Source organism: Malaclemys terrapin, chromosome 1, assembly GCF_027887155.1.
Source record: "Malaclemys terrapin pileata isolate rMalTer1 chromosome 1, rMalTer1.hap1, whole genome shotgun sequence".
Lineage (NCBI taxonomy): Eukaryota > Metazoa > Chordata > Testudines > Emydidae > Malaclemys > Malaclemys terrapin.
In genome coordinates, this window is record NC_071505.1 from 198283904 (window position 1) to 198292582 (window position 8679).

Below are 8679 nucleotides of genomic sequence, written 5' to 3' on the forward strand. Positions count from 1 at the left end.
CAAATCTTGGCAGGTATGCTGGCATCAAGAATGTTATTGGGCTGGAGCAGCTGGAAGTGTCATTCAAGTTCTCTTTCTTGAGAGGGCAGGTGGCCCATAATTAAAGAAAAAGCTCCTTAGTTGATCAGTTCTGCTCGCCCACTGCGGTTAGTGTTTTGTATCTGCAGCTTGCACTGCCTTCCAAGTGCAGACTTTCCAGACCATTTTTCATAGCTGCAATGAAGGAAAATGGTTAAAGGAAATGTTAACCAAATTGCAGCTCTAGCAGAAGCTGAACTAGGTGCACCTTGCACATGAGGGATGAAATCCTGGACTCCGGAGTGGATGGGTCTGTCCAGCAATATAAATAAAGTTCTAGCATTTTGTGTAAGTCAGGCGGGTACTCCAGAGTCCACACCAACCTCACTGTTGTGTCCATAACGATGGTCAGAGCTTTTGTTCTATTGTGTTTTCAAATCACTGTTGTGATTTTCAATAGCTGAAGTAGCTTTTCAGTGATTTCAAACATCAATGCTTAGCCAAATATTCTCAGTTCTGGCTCAGTGCAGTCAATGATTAAGCAATCACACACTGTAGCACACCCATTGATATACTCTAATTACGGCAAGGATTTTTTTTTCATGCTGTGTGGGTACCGAAAGGACAGTAGGGAAAGACCTGAAGCAGAGCTGTGTGTAAGCTGGTAAGCTTGTCTATCTCACCAACAGAAGTTGGGCCAAGAAAAGATATTACCTCACCTGCCTTGTCTCTCTAGGGAAAGGATAAATGGTTCTGATAAAGTATTATTATGCTGCACCCAAACTAATTCTAGGTGTTTTACTGGAAAATGTAACAAACAGTCCCTTCTCTGCAAAGATTATATGCAGTGTCTGTAATATAGACATAGCCGAGGTATAGCTGTAATCAGATGAGTAAAGGCAACAGAAATGGTGGAGTAGGAGTGGGGATGGACAATGATGTTTTTTTTTATATATATATACACACATAAAGAAAAGATGTGGTTGCTTCAATTAATAATATACATCTCTTTGTGGTTTTATTTCTTGTATGTATTAATTTCTTGGATTTGTAAAGTATTTTAGGGGCTGGAGAAGTTGTAAAAATGCAGATAATAGGATGGGAGTGTAGGAAGAGGCAGGGTTTGGGGGGAGCAAACAGAGGAGAAAGGGATGAGAGAGGGAGGGCATGGAGGGAGGAATGGAGTTGCTATATAGGTGTGAAGGAGATGAAAAGCATGTGGGGAGAGAGAGCTCAGTAGTTTGAGCATTGGCCTGCTAAACCCAGGGTTATGAGTTCAATCCTTGAGGGGGCCATTTAGGGATCTGGGGCAAAAATCTGTCAGGGGATGGTACTTGGTCCTGCTGTGAAGGCAGGGGACTTAACTCAACTCAATGACCTTTCAAGGTCCCTTCCAGCTCTATGAGATAGGTATATCTCCATATTAATAAAAATAAAAAAGCATAGTGGGTTGAGCTTGGGTAGCAGACAGGGGAAAGAGGAATGACTGGTGTGAGGAAGCAGTACAATACAATGTAGGAGTGAAATAGTAAACTTACAAAAGTCAAAGATGAGGAAAGTTATGGGCTGTCTCCTGAGGCTGGAAACGTTATCTCCCCTGGCTTCTGCTCCTGCTGGTCACTTGTGAATGTTCGTGGCTCCAGAGGGCAGGAACCTTTGATGAGCCACCCTCAGAGGGTGCTGAGCTGGGTGTTGCTGCCCTATTTGGAGAAGAGGGAGGAAGTTTTGGGACCCAGTAACCTTGAGAGATTGCTGGGAAACCCAGTGTGGGGATGAGTGGGATTCAGGAACAACTCTTTCTGATGTTACTCCAGCTTCTGTCAATGGCTGGTGTGTAAAATCTTCTCCCACAACTTGAACTGAATCAAATTAACTCAAAACTTTTTTGAGATTTGAAAATATTTAGGTTAGTTGTTTTTACAAAAAAAATCATGTGCCTCTTAATTTCTTGGTTTTCATTGGGAAGATCAGGAAAAATCCTGAAATCCTGTAAGTCAAACTATTCCACTGCTATGTAGAACCTAAGAAAAACCAGGATGTGGTTTGGAGATTTGTTGTATTCCATGACCTTGACCAAAGGCTAAGTTCCAAAAAAGCTAGAATAGGCTTTCAGGTGTTTATCTGGGCCTACCTGTATCCTTTTATCTCCCCACAAAGACTTGAGACTGGGAAGGGTGGGGCAGAGATGTAGGAGCATGTATGTCTATCACCTCCCACAATAAAGACATTTGGACAAAGTTAAATTCTTGGCAGAAGGGGAATCTACAATAAAAAGTTCCTTAGCAAAGGCTACATGGTTGGCTGCCATGTGTGTGTTTTGTCATTAAAGTCACTACTATGCATTTAAACTTTTTAAAACATAATTTTTATTCTTGTTTGTGTCTGTGTGGCGATGATAGTATTTAAGTTTTGAATGCAAATTTTCTCTATTTTATTTCTTTTTTCTAGAATTGCAAAATGTCTATCACAGGCCAAATCCTGCTGTATTTCCTCAGCCCTTACTAAGGAAAGCTCCCATTCAAGTCAATGATAGATAGAGGGTAGCAGGTTGATGAGATTTGAAAACTCTAGGTGCATTCTCATTCATATCTGAATTAGATCTAGTCAGTAGATTCATTATGTTCCCAACCTGAACTGAATCTCCAAACTTTTTGAGCTTTTCCCATTGCTCTATGTTATTTCAATCTTCGCTGTACTAGTGAAGGAAAATTCCTGTTGCTACAATTAGGGTGACCATACGTCCCCTTTTGGCCAGGATAGTCCCTTTTTCAAGCCCTGTTCCGGCTGTCCTGACATTTTTTCCTAAAGGGGGCATTTGTCCCATTTACTCTTGCTGACTTGATCAGTTGGCAAGAGCAAACGGGACAAATGCCCATTTTTGTCAAAAAAGTCAGGTGCGGTGTGGAGGGGAAGTAGGGCTGGGGGGGTGGGAGGTAGCGTTCCAGCAGGTAGGCTGCCTCCCCCCCAGGTTTCCAGGGATGGGCAACAGCCTCCTGAGGGGGCCTCTGCAGGGTTCCAGAGACAGGCAACAGCCTTGTGTGTATGTGTGTACGCAGGGTTCCAGCAACAGGCAACAGCCGTGTGTGTGTGTGTGTGTTCACGCAGGGTTCCAGCGACAGGCAACAGCCTTGTAGGGCAGGTGTGTGTTTGTGCACGCAAGGTTCCAATGACAGGCAACAGCATATGTGTGGGGAGAGGGGGTTCAGGCAAGTGGCTGGCAGTGTCCCATTTTCTCTCTGAGAAATATGGTCACCCTAACTACAATACCTTTCTTTTCTACTCCCCCTTAACCACGGTTATTTTTGCATGTACGAGTGAAAACCGTGTTTTCATTGCTTACCTGTATGCATCTTCATAATTAAGCAATAGATTTAGCAGCAAGCTATCTAAGTGATATACTTAACAACCAATAGTACCTACAATCTGTCTACCCACACACCTCCTCCTCTACATTACACCCAGTTCTTGTTGCATTTGCTCAGAACAAATGTCTGTCTTATCTGGAAATGTCCATGTACTTGTAGGTTATAAACAGAAGGCAGATACTCATACCTCCTGAAACTAAAGTAATCCATGAGGTTTGATTATCTAGTGTCATAAACCAGGAGCTGCTGACAACAACCCACCTTTGAAGTTACTGTATAGGTTAACTGTAAAGTGTTATTTCCCTCTTAAGATAAGATCTGATACTGGACTTTCCATGCACCTGCAGCTAAATACACCTGCCAATGTGTTTTGACTTTTACCTGACTTTTCTTTTCTCTTTCTCTCTCATACACACACATACACTTGAACAAGATACGGGCTAGTAGTTCTCAGCAGAAAACAAGTGGAAATGATTAAGCAGTCTGGTAAAGTAAAATAATTATCAGTAGTCTTGGACGCCACAGACTTCTAAAAGCTCTGGAATTCACTCCTTCTCGCAGCCTGCAAGTACCCAGATCTGTCCATTATTGGGATGCCATGCAAAACATCTGTTTAATCTGGTTTATTTGGGTCAATATTTGGGAGGATTTTTATATTTAGTGGGCAGCAGGTGGTAAGGGCAGCAGGGATTGGTTTGTGTTGTAGCCAGTTGTTGGTTGAAAATGTTTATATTTTTCAGAGGCTACTGATTGTAATTATTATAAATTAGAGATGGTCAGAAAATAGGGGGAGGAAGGTGTTTTTGTGCAGAAATGTTGCTCTTTTGTTGAAAAACTGAACACCCAAAGTTGAATTTTTGTTTTGTTTTGGCCAAATATTTTTTGTTTTTTGAGCATTTGTTTTTTTTAATGAAAAATCATTGCTTTTAAATAAAAGCAGACACTTTTGAAAAAAACTTCATTTAATTGAAAACTCAATTTTCCATAGAAAAAATTTGGATGGAAAAATTTTGACCAGCCCTGTTATAAACAAGTCCAGCCATTTTAATGGTGGGTGCAATATATATTAATGAAGTAAATCTTAGCCTGATTTCCCTGGGGAGATTCTTATTTATCCAGATTACTAAAGTTGGGGTTTGGTTTTTCTGGAAAGTTGACTATTCATTATTTAGTACCTTTGTATACCAAAGGCTTTCCAGATATCCAGAATATGAGTGTGACATACATACATCCTGATTATCGATTTGAAATGAATTGTGATATTGTAGGTTTAAATGTGTTCAAAATGTTCTCTGCCTGTATAGTTTTTGCTAATTTTCTGAATGTTGACTGGAAACTACCATATATGGCTGGAACTGCAGAAGCCACAGTTGTGAATCGCTCCATGAATTTTCTATTTTTTGTTTTATGAACGCTTTCTTTCATGGCCTTCTACCTGTTTCTCAGCTGCTCTTACGTCATGGTGAGGCATTTGATTTCCTTTATCAGCTGATATTTTTAAAAAAATCACAATTATAGTTCTAGCACCTTATTGAAGTAGTTTGTGCATAACTTTAAACTCAATAAAAATGTTTCTATGACTTTCCTGTAATTATGTTCACTGATTGTTCCTGGAAACTGTCTTTGGCAATTTACCATTACACACGTCTGGGCCTGGTATTCTGGAAGAATTCTCCTAATAATTAATTCTAGATACATTGTAAGCACCTTTTCTGTTATCTGAAATAGGCATATGCTACTCTTATACCAATATCACTTATATTCCCCCAAATCCAAGATTAATATCTACTGAAATGTTCTATCCTGATTAAATGTGTTGGATACTCTAGAGCCAAAACACTAATCAACATATTAAATACATTCAGACAAACTAATTGATTACCGGATACCTAGAAATAACCTACTACTACATAGTAATAATAATTAGAAGTGCATGAAGAATTCTTAATGAACAATTTATTCAAATAATTTTGCCTTTTGAATTTATTTGGCAATTATTCTTGGAGTGCACATTGTTTGCAAACATTTCACTAAAAGAGTTGACAGTCCCAAATTTTTGCTGTGTATCTAAATCACACAGAATTATTTCTGTTCCCTGATTGGAAGACTTGTGTAACTAGCCCAGATGGTACAAATTGTGAATTTTACAAAGGAGGCACGCAAGCTTATTTTCAGCTGCACTTACACTGCCCGGGTCACAGCCACCAGTCCAGGGGGCTCTGCATTTTAATTTAATTTTAATGAAACTTCTTAAACATTTTAAAAACCTTATTTAATTTACATACAACAAATAGTTTAGTTATATATTATAATCTTATAGAAAGACCTTCTAAAAATGTTAAAATGTATTACTGGCATGCGAAACCTTAAATTAGAGTGAATAAATGAAGACTCGGCACAACACTTCTGAAAGGTTGCCAACCCCTGCAATATACCATTCAAAATTCACTCTTGTCAAATTCTCAGCCTTAAAATTCACTTTGTCCTAGTAAAGTTTGTGTGCTTGAATGATCAAACTGAAATTCACTTTCAGATTCAAATGAATATTTGGAGATACTCACCCCTCCACCCCCCGCCACCATTTATTCCATTGAGAGTGAAGAAAAGAAGTTGGTGTACATATTATGTCACAGCTGTGGCTTCAGCAGTTCCACCCATATACGAAATGCTACCCAATATGTTCTTGGGCTGTGATGTCCTGTTTGTTCCGTTTTTTTCTCTTCTTCTTTTGTTTGCAAATGTTTCTGCTGATTGCATATTACTTTGTTCCTTTGTTATTGCAACATTTAGTAAGGAGGAAAATCACCCTTGGTGTGGAGGGCTGACACAGAGCCTTTTAATGCACTACTTAACCCCAGGGTGAGGCTCTGTGGTGAGCATGAGAGTAGCCATGCAAGGAGTCTCTATGTTTCATGTGTGCTGTGGAGGCTATTCCCCAGGCCACGCCCGTGTGGAAGGGAGAAGCCTGAGAAGGAGTAACACGTTCTGTGATTAGGTAAATCTAGTGGCCCAAGTGCAAATGGATGGGAATATGTCTGCTGCTCCTGTCCATTGGCTGGAATTTCAACATCTGATGAACTGCAGTGCAATCCTGCAGTCTGATGACTTTCAGTGGTGGACTGCATCTTTCCCCATATCCCACCTTTGTACTCTAATGCATGCTAGCATTTATGCAGAGTGAATGAATTTCACCTTTTATGAATACAGTAAGTTGATAGTATTTTAATAACCTTGAACACTCACTTCCAGACTACAATGCTTGTGAAAGGCTTATGGGGCATTATATTTTATATTATTTCACACTATACACAGTCTGAAGAACCTTGAGAAATTCCAGCTTTCAGCGTTACAGCCATTTGATACACATTACAGTAATTTAAAGTCACTTAATGTGATTTCAATGTTTTTGAAGGACTCCATTATTTTCCTAAAAGTTTCTTCAGTTAGGATGTGAGTTAGTGCCTCCACTGAAGCATTTCAAGGGTATAGGAATCTATTTACAAATTTTACATTCAGAAAAGAACAAAACCCCATGAAACTATGCCAAAAATAGTGTTTTTTCTTTATTCCTTTTGAATAACTCACATTCAAAGCCTAGGTAATTAAAGTAAAACTATGTATTCATTCTTGCTAAGCAAATTAGAGGAATAAGCAAAAAAAGGATGCTCAATTAAAATCAAGTGTTTTAAAGGGCTATCTTGGGATTTGTGTAATCATTAATGGAACATCTTCATTTTGGTTTTGAAGTGTTTACAGGAACACTCACTTTTCTAAATATTAGCACATGGTAAGATATTAGCACATGATAAATCCTTGAATTTTGGGAATATTCAATCTCAAACCTAAATGTAAATTTTGAAAACACTTCCAATCTTCAGAATGGGTTGAAACAAAACCCTACATCCAAATACCCTGAAATTTGAGCCCAGATCTCCTTTTGTGATGTATCATCTCCCAGTTGTGTGGGAAATCCAGGAGTAACATGGGAGCAAGTCAAATAGAAAGCCAGAGATACTATTCCATTCCTCTTTTTTAGGCTTTAAGGCTGACAGCCAGGGTAAGCTGGGGGTCTAAACATCACTGTGAAAAGATATGTGGCTACAAGTCAGACAGTCCCAGTAGTACAGAATGTGGAGAAATATGAATTTCGTAAGCACCTTTAGAGGAAGAAGGATAGAGTCCCAGGTTGGAGCACCCCTGGAAGACCCAAATTGGTTTATCAGTTCAAACGCTACACCCGTATAAACAATTTTAATGAATAATTTACGCAAAGGATTTAACCTGTTTTTCTGCTCATGAATTGTCTGCTAACAATTTGCAAATGTCATGAAACAATTCATTATTGGCAAAATAAACTCTCAAAGAATAATTCTTGGTCTGTGGCTCATTAGAAGAAGTTCATAGTATTAAGAAAATTCATGCTGCTTTGGTTAATTTTGATTGGACGCATAGGTCATATGGTATGCTTCTGTTACTGGACAGAATAAATGTAACTTATGGAATGAAATTTTCAATGTGAATATTCATGTTTACACATTTGGAATTTTCCTTCCATGACAATGTTGCCATATTTGCTTACAATTTGCTGTTTCCTTGAACATTCACGCCATCAAACTCATTTGCAAGACTATCTCAGGAAACACAGAAGGGATACATACACAGCCAAAGTGAATTCGCTTACAAAATTTGAACACATATATCCTGAAATTTGCTGAACTATTTGTTGCAGTATTTGCCCAGCTCTGTTCAGTGCCTGCCCTTAGCTATCAGACCACTCTTGAATGAATATTTAATCAATTCTATTTACCAGTGTGGAATGCAAGTGAAAGCCTACATTTTGAAAAGTGACAATGATTTGGGTTAATCCATTCTTGAGTACTCAATTTGAGACACTTCAGAAAGGCCTGATTTTCAGAAACGCTGAGTACCCACCCTCGCATAATCAGGCCTTTCTTAGATGTCTCAAGATAAGCATTCAAGAACAGCAAAACCTCAAAAACGTTTGGAAAATTAGGCTGAAACATTTGGAGGGAAGACATTCAATGTAGAGTACTTACTTGTGTTGATGGGTATCCTCCACCTGCACTAAAAACTCCCTGCTGTGTGCCACACAAGGACTTTCAGGATCAAGACCTTAGTTACACCGGCCTGGACTATACATAAAATTTAGATGGATCTAGCTACATTGCTCGGGGGTGTGAATTTTTCACACCCAAATGTTGTAGTTAAGCCAATCTAACACCCCAATGTAGATGTAGCTAGGTTTGTTGACCTAGCTATTGCTACTCAGGGAGCT